Raw genomic sequence first — 8843 nt, forward strand, 5'->3', positions numbered from 1 at the left:
GAACCACCTCCGCTCCCTGTTTTGATCATGTATGGAGTGGCAATACTACCTTTTCTTACCCATTTGTGAGTAATTATGGCTGGACATTCACACCTACTTGCAGTCGAACAGCTCTGCTCCTGCTTTGGATTTTGTTTGGTTGGATATTCGAACCTTTTCTTAACTGCTTTTTACAAACTTTGGTCGGACGTTCACACCTTCTTGCAACCGAACACCTCCGCTTCCGCTTTTGATGGTATATATTCGGGAATTCGAACATTATCTTACCCGTTTTTTACAAACCATGGTCGGACTTTCACACCTTCTTGTAGCCGAACAACTCCACTCCCGCTATTGATTGTGTACAGTCGTGTAGTTTAACCTTTTCTTACCCGCTTTTTACCAACTATGGTCGGACATTCACACCGTCTACAGCGGAACACCTCCGCTTCCGCTTTTGATGGTGTATAGTCGGGCATTCGAACCTTTTCTTACCCGCTTTTTACAAACTATGGTTGGACATTCAAACCTTCTTGTAGCCGAAAAGCTCCGCTCCCTCTTTTGATCATACATTGTCGGGCATTTGCACCTTTTCTTACCCGCTTTTTACAAACCATGGTCGGACTGTCACACCTTCTTGTAGCCGAACACATCTGCTCCCGCTATTGATTGTGTACAGTCGGGTTTTTTTAACCTTTTCTTACCCGCTTTTTACCAACTCTGGTCGGACATTCACACCTTCTTACAGCGGAACACCTCCGCTCCCTCTTTTGATGGTGTATGTTCGGGCATTCGAACCTTTTCTTACCCGCTTTTTACAAACTATGCTCGGACATTCAAACCTTCTTATAGCCGAACACATCCACTCCTGCTTTTGATGATGTGTGGTTGGGCATTCGAACCCACTTCTTGCCCGCTTTTCATTAATTATGGGTGGACATTCACACCTTGTCGCAGCCAAACACCTCCGCTCCCTGTTTTGATGGTGTATGGTTGGACATTCGCACCTTTTCTCACCCGCTTTTTGCAATCTATGGTCAGCAATTCACAGCTTCCTCTCCACCATACTTGTATGGTGGGATATTCACACCCACTTGCATCCGAAGACCTCCGCCCCCACTTTTGTTGATATTTAGTCGGTCATTCGCACCTTACCCGCTTTTGGCAAACTATGGCCTTCTTGCAGCCAAACACCTCTGATCTCGCTTTTGATGATGTAAGGTTGGGCATTCAGACCTTGCTTCCCCTGCTTTTCACCAAATATAGTCGGACATTCACACCTTCTTGCAGCCGAACACTTCCGCTCCACCTTTTAGTGTTCTATCACACCTTTTTTTCACCGCATTTTATAGATTATGGTTGGAAATTCTCAACCACTCTCATCCGAAGACCTCTCCTCCCGCTTTTGTTAATATATTTGAACTTTAGTCGGACATTCACACCTTCTTGCAGCTGAACCACCTCCGCTCCCTGTTTTGATCATGTATGGTCTGGCAATACTACCTTTTCTTACCCGTTTGTGAGTAATTATGACTGGACATTCACACCTACTTTCAGCAGAACACCACTTCTCTCGCTTTTGATGATGTATGGACCGGCATTCTTACCTTTTCTAACACATTTTTCAGCAATTATGGTCGGAGATTCACACCTACTCACAGACAAACAACTCCGCTCCCGCATTTGATGGTGTATAGTCGGGCATTCTCACCCTTTCTCATCAGCTTTTTGCAAATTATGATCTGACATTAACACCTGCTTTTGATGATGTATGGTTGGGTATTCGCACCTTTTTTTTACCCATTTTTCTAGCAATTATTGATGGACATTCAGACCTTCTTGCAGCTGAACACCTCCGCTCCCGCTTTTGATCATACATTGTCGGGCATTCGCACCTTGTCTTACCAGATTTTTACAAACTTTAGTCGAACATTCACACCTTCTTGCAGCTGAACACCTCCGCTCCCTCTTTTGATTATACATTGTCGGGCATTCGCACCTTGTCTTACCCGCTTTTTACAAACTATAGTCAGACATTCACACGTTGCAGCTGAACCACCTCCGCTCCCTGTTTTGATCATGTATGGTCTGGCAATACTACCTTTTCTTACCCGATTGTGAGTAATTATGGCTGGACATTCACACCTACTTTCAGCAGAACACCACCTCTCTCGCTTTTGATGATGTATGGACCGGCATTCTTACCTTTTCTAACACATTTTTCAGCAATTATGGTCGCAGATTCACACCTACTCACAGACAAACAACTCCGCTCCCGCATTTGATGGTGTATAGTCGGGCATTCTCACCCTTTCTCATCAGCTTTTTGCAAATCATGATCTGACATCCACACCTACTTGCAGTCGAAGAGTTCTGCTCCCGCTTTTGATTATGTTTGGTTGGATATTCGAACCTTTTCTTAACTGCTTTTTACAAACTTTGGTTGGACGTTCACACCTTCTTGTAGCCGAACACATCCACAGCTGCTTTTGATGATGTATGGTTGGGCATTCGCACCTTTTTTTTACCCATTTTTCAGGAATTATGGGTGGATATTCACACCTTCTTGCAGCTGAACACCTCCTCTCCCACTTATGATCATGTGTGGTTTGATTTTAGAAATTTTTACTTTCATGTTTTCTAGCAATTATTGATGGACATTCAGACCTGCTTGCAGATGAACACCTCCGCTCCCGCTTTTGATCATACATTGTCGGACATTCATACCTTGTCTTACCAGATTTTTACAAACTTTAGTCGAACATTCACACCTTCTTGCAGCTGAACACCTCCGCTCCCGCTTTTGATGGTGTAAAGTCGGGCTTTCGAGCCTTTTCTTACCCGGTTTTTAGAAATTATGGTTGGATATTCAGACCTTGCAGCCGAACACCTCCGCTCCCACTTTTGATCATACATTGTCGGGCATTCGCACCTTGTCTTACCCGCTTTTTACAAACTATAGTCAGACATTCACACGTTGCAGCTGAACCACCTCCGCTCCCTGTTTTGATCATGTATGGAGTGGCAATACTACCTTTTCTTACCCGTTTGTGAGTAATTATGGCTGGACATTCACACCTACTTGCAGTCGAACAGCTCTGCTCCTGCTTTTGATTTTGTTTGGTTGGATATTCGAACCTTTTCTTAACTGCTTTTTACAAACTTTGGTCGGACGTTCACACCTTCTTGCAACCGAACACCTCCGCTTCCGCTTTTGATGGTATATATTCGGGAATTCGAACATTATCTTACCCGTTTTTTACAAACCATGGTCGGACTTTCACACCTTCTTGTAGCCGAACAACTCCACTCCCGCTATTGATTGTGTACAGTCGTGTAGTTTAACCTTTTCTTACCCGCTTTTTACCAACTATGGTCGGACATTCACACCGTCTACAGCGGAACACCTCCGCTTCCGCTTTTGATGGTGTATAGTCGGGCATTCGAACCTTTTCTTACCCGCTTTTTACAAACTATGGTCGGACATTCAAACCTTCTTGTAGCCGAAAAGCTCCGCTCCCTCTTTTGATCATACATTGTCGGGCATTTGCACCTTTTCTTACCCGCTTTTTACAAACCATGGTCGGACTGTCACACCTTCTTGTAGCCGAACACATCTGCTCCCGCTATTGATTGTGTACAGTCGGGTTTTTTTAACCTTTTCTTACCCGCTTTTTACCAACTCTGGTCGGACATTCACACCTTCTTACAGCGGAACACCTCCGCTCCCTCTTTTGATGGTGTATGTTCGGGCATTCGAACCTTTTCTTACCCGCTTTTTACAAACTATGCTCGGACATTCAAACCTTCTTATAGCCGAACACATCCACTCCTGCTTTTGATGATGTGTGGTTGGGCATTCGAACCCACTTCTTGCCCGCTTTTCATTAATTATGGGTGGACATTCACACCTTGTCGCAGCCAAACACCTCCGCTCCCTGTTTTGATCACGTATGGTTGGACATTCGCACCTTTTCTCACCCGCTTTTTGCAAACTATGGTCAGCAATTCACAGCTTCCTCTCCACCATACTTGTATGGTGGGATATTCACACCCACTTGCATCCGAAGACCTCCGCCCCCACCTTTGTTGATATTTAGTCGGTCATTCGCACCTTACCCGCTTTTGGCAAACTATGGCCTTCTTGCAGCCAAACACCTCTGATCTCGCTTTTGATGATGTAAGGTTGGGCATTCAGACCTTGCTTCCCCTGCTTTTCACCAAATATAGTCGGACATTCACACCTTCTTGCAGCCGAACACTTCCGCTCCACCTTTTAGTGTTCTATCACACCTTTTTTTCACCGCATTTTATAGATTATGGTTGGAAATTCTCAACCACTCTCATCCGAAGACCTCTCCTCCCGCTTTTGTTAATATATTTGAACTTTAGTCGGACATTCACACCTTCTTGCAGCTGAACCACCTCCGCTCCCTGTTTTGATCATGTATGGTCTGGCAATACTACTTTTTCTTACCCGTTTGTGAGTAATTATGGCTGGACATTCACACCTACTTTCAGCAGAACACCACCTCTCTCGCTTTTGATGATGTATGGACCGGCATTCTTACCTTTTCTAACACATTTTTCAGCAATTATGGTCGGAGATTCACACCTACTCACAGACAAACAACTCCGCTCCCGCATTTGATGGTGTATAGTCGGGCATTCTCACCCTTTCTCATCAGCTTTTTGCAAATTATGATCTGACATTAACACCTGCTTTTGATGATGTATGGTTGGGTATTCGCACCTTTTTTTTTACCCATTTTTAAGGAATTATGGGTGGACATTCACACCTTCTTGCAGCTGAACACCTCCTCTCCCACTTATGATCATGTGCGGTTTGATTTTCGAAATTTTTACTTTAATTTTTTCTAGCAATTATTGATGGACATTCAGACCTTCTTGCAGCTGAACATCTCCGCTCCCGCTTTTGATCATACATTGTCGGACATTCATACCTTGTCTTACCAGATTTTTACAAACTTTAGTCGAACATTCACACCTTCTTGCAGCTGAACACCTCCGCTCCCGCTTTTGATGGTGTAAAGTCGGGCTTTTGAGCCTTTTCTTACCCGGTTTTTAGAAATTATGGTTGGACATTCAGACCTTGCAGCCGAACACCTCCGCTCCCTCTTTTGATTATACATTGTCGGGCATTCGCACCTTGTCTTACCCGCTTTTTACAAACTATAGTCAGACATTCACACGTTGCAGCTGAACCACCTCCGCTCCCTGTTTTGATCATGTATGGTCTGGCAATACTACCTTTTCTTACCCGTTTGTGAGTAATTATGGCTGGACATTCACACCTACTTTCAGCAGAACACCACCTCTCTCGCTTTTGATGATGTATGGACCGGCATTCTTACCTTTTCTAACACATTTTTCAGCAATTATGGTCGCAGATTCACACCTACTCACAGACAAACAACTCCGCTCCCGCATTTGATGGTGTATAGTCGGGCATTCTCACCCTTTCTCATCAGCTTTTTGCAAATCATGATCTGACATTCACACCTACTTGCAGTCGAAAAGCTCTGCTCCCGCTTTTGATTATGTTTGGTTGGATATTCGAACCTTTTCTTAACTGCTTTTTACAAACTTTGTTCGGAGGTTCACGTCTTCTTGAAGCCGAACACCTCCGCTTCCGCTTTTGATGGTGTACAGTCGGGCATTTTAACCATTTCTTACCCGCTTTTTACCAACTATGGTCGGACATTCACACCTTCTTGCAGCTGAACACCTCCGCTCCCGCTTTTGATGGTGTATAGTCGGGCTTTCGAGCCTTTTCTTCCCCGGTTTTTACAAATTATGGTTGGACATTCAGACCTTGCAGCTGAAAACCTCCGCTCCCTCTTTTGATCATACATTGTTGGGCATTCGCACCTTGTCTTACGCGCTTTTTACAAACTTTAGTCAGAAATTCACACCTTGCAGCTGAACCACCTCCGCTCCCTGTTTTGATCATGTATAGTCTGGCAATACTACCATTTCTTACCCGTTTGTGAGTAATCTTCTAAAAGGTCATACCTGTCATTTTTTCCATTGAAACCATAAATATTTAAGAGGTTAAAGTCTTGCCCCATAAAATTCAAGTGTGCTAAAAGTGCCCGTCCGTCTCGCACCAGAACATGCGGATTTTTAATTAGAATGGCCACACCATCATTTTTAATTTGATTTGAGCCACTCCATATCGATAAATTGGGCCACATTTCCTCCCATTGTCTATGGTTTTTCAAAAAAGGTAGTCCACATTCTTGTATTAAAAACACATCTGATTTTATGGAGTCTAAGAAGGATATAATACTCTGGGCTCTTGTCTTTGATTTCACACTTCTCACATTTAGTGTTGAGAAGGTGAGAACCATTAAAAGGATAAAGGAAAGTAGGTATGTCATTTTCGTTTTTCTAAGTTATCAAAACAAATTACACACTCAGGTTATTTCTTGGGAAACTAGCTCTCCTTTTCGGACTCTCGTGTTGGCCTCTGATGCAATGTTGCATTTAACTTTGAGTCCCTGGGGGTTGATTGCAGAGCTAAAGGGAATCAGAGGACAACTCAGATGCCGTCCTCCTCGGCTGTTGACCTTCGGGGAGGTGAGTACCTTCACTAGACTCACCTGTCTGCTCTTCCTCCTCATTTAGCTTAGCTCCACCCTCTGCCTGTGAATTCTCACAGACTTCAGCACTGAGTGGTGAGGCCTCTACAGGCCCCTCTCCTTTTTGCTCCTCACTTCCAATCCAAGCTTTTAGCGGGAAGTTTGAATTTATTGGGTCAACCTCTTCACTTTGTTCACCAACTGCCACCTCAGAAGAGGTGATTTAATTCTCCACAGAGATTACATTTCCTGCCATTTGGACACTCTCCAAAAGTGTCCCCAATTTCTCTGCACTTCCCACATATCACCTTGGTACAAGCCTCAACCAGGTGCCCATGCTCACCACACTTGCGGCAGAGCTTGGGCTGCCCCTGGTACTGGATGTAACCTCGGTTTTCGAGGTGGCCAGAGTGTCACTTTGCATCTCCGCCCACCCGCTGCACTGAGCACTCTTCAGCCCTTTTAAATGGTATAACTTTGCACTCCCGCACGCTCCAGCGAGCACCATTCAAGCAACAACTTTGCACTCCAGCTTCAAACATCGGCACAGTCGCAACAAGTAAGGCAAGATTTCTTTTGCACAGACAGAAAGGGCTTCACCCGCAAAGGTAAAGCCTGCCAAAAATAGCAACAACTCATTAGTGCTGCTCTCCACGGAAGTCTTTAGTAAAAGGCGAAAGACTTGTACATTATGAAGAGAAACCAGAGTACGATTATCTGTCACTGCGGGAGCAGGGCATCAGGCTAGTTGGCATAGCCACCTTCCCCATGGTGAGCTTTGCTTGGTTGAGACGCTTGCTCCCCCTCCTTGCTCCTCGGCTGACCAAGTAGGAAAAATCGGGCCCTATTCGATGGCTGCCTTGTCTTTTACTCTGTGCAAAAGACAAGGCAGCCACAAACACCACGGGAACACCGTATTGAGGCTTTGTTCTGACCGCTCATTCAGTGTCGCGTTTCTTTCAAGCAATTCTCCCGGTTAGCCCGCACTCGGCTCGCCCCCAGAGCTGTGTTAAAGTCTACTTCGCATTCACTCTCTTTTCTCAGCAGACTAAAAGAAAGTTTCATCTTGGGCTCCCTGAAACTTCCATCCTGCACCACTGTTTGCTTTTTCACAAGAGCAGAGAAGAGCGCACCGTTCCCAGCGGCACTGCAGTACCGGGTCGATGCTTGGAGTGAACGGAGCAAGCTCCTTTTTCAACTCCTATTGCTAAAAATCAATTTAATATGTAGTCCTCGTACAAAGGCCATATCAGATATTAAACTGATAAGAACAGGTACTACACTTGATCTTAGCCAAAAGGCCGAGAAGTGATATCTGTCCACTGGTTCACGTCCAAGGGCCCTTCCTGGCACAATGCGCACTTGTAGCGGTGTTCTTTTTATGGCCATAGGTGGCCAGAGTGTCACTTTGCACCTCCGCCCACCCGCTGCACTGAGCACTCTTCAGCCCTTTTAAATGGTATAACTTTGCACTCCCGCACGCTCCAGCAAGCACCATCCAAGCAACATCGGCACAGTTGCAACAAGTAAGGCGACTCTACTCTCACTCTGCACAGTAACAAGATTTCTTTTGCACAGACGGAAAGGGCTTCACCCGCAAAGGTAAAGCCTGCCAAAAATAGCAACAACTCATTAGTGCTGCTTTCCACGGAAGTCTTTAGTAAAAGGCGAAAGACTTGTACGTTATGAAGAGAAACCAGAGTACGATTATCCATCACTGCGGGAGCAGGGCATCAGGCTAGTTGGCATAGCCACCTTCCCCATGGTGAGCTTTGCTTGGTTGAGACGCTTGCTCCCCCCCTTGCTCCTCGGCTGACCAAGTAGGACTCTTGGGATTTTATCTATAAAATGAATTCCTTCACTCAAACTATGTTAAAACTGCTTTGTCCTTCATATTTACCATGTCTAGAAAGATTTAAACAAAAAAAACAACGTTGTACTTTGCAGTAAAAGACAGAGCAAATCTAAAGTTTCATGAATCCGAGAATAAGCTTACTTTCATGAGTTCTTCACGATTTGGGATTTTGCTATAAAATGAATTCCTTCACTCAAACTAAATCGCTAATCTGTTACATGTAAGGCAGATGTCAAATTCACCGAAATAGGATCTAAGGGTATTCGGCCAATCGAGCTGTAGCAGCTTCGGTAAAAGAGTATAAGTTGAAGAGTTTGTGAATAAAGGTGTGCGCACCCATAGTGAGCTGTAGGAAAATAGGCAGGGAGCAATGCCGGCTGGGGTATATGTTCTTGTATGTTGTC

General features: G+C 44.7%; 3 non-coding genes across 3 annotated transcripts; all 3 read right to left on the bottom strand.

The window, feature by feature from the left end:
• Positions 1-7181: 7181 nt before the first annotated feature.
• On the bottom strand, positions 7182-7295 carry LOC140308282 (U5 spliceosomal RNA). Its single transcript, XR_011916243.1, has one exon. It is a non-coding gene; the product is annotated as a U5 spliceosomal RNA (small nuclear RNA).
• Positions 7296-7706: 411 nt separating this feature from the next.
• On the bottom strand, positions 7707-7897 carry LOC140308301 (U2 spliceosomal RNA). Its single transcript, XR_011916260.1, has one exon. It is a non-coding gene; the product is annotated as a U2 spliceosomal RNA (small nuclear RNA).
• Positions 7898-8175: 278 nt separating this feature from the next.
• LOC140308359 (U5 spliceosomal RNA) lies at positions 8176-8289 on the bottom strand. The gene has a single exon (XR_011916313.1). It is a non-coding gene; the product is annotated as a U5 spliceosomal RNA (small nuclear RNA).
• Positions 8290-8843: the final 554 nt, after the last annotated feature.

Source organism: Leuresthes tenuis, unplaced genomic scaffold, assembly GCF_036924035.1.
Source record: "Leuresthes tenuis unplaced genomic scaffold, fLeuTen1.0.hap1 SCAF_5, whole genome shotgun sequence".
Classification (NCBI taxonomy): Eukaryota; Metazoa; Chordata; class Actinopteri; order Atheriniformes; family Atherinopsidae; genus Leuresthes; species Leuresthes tenuis.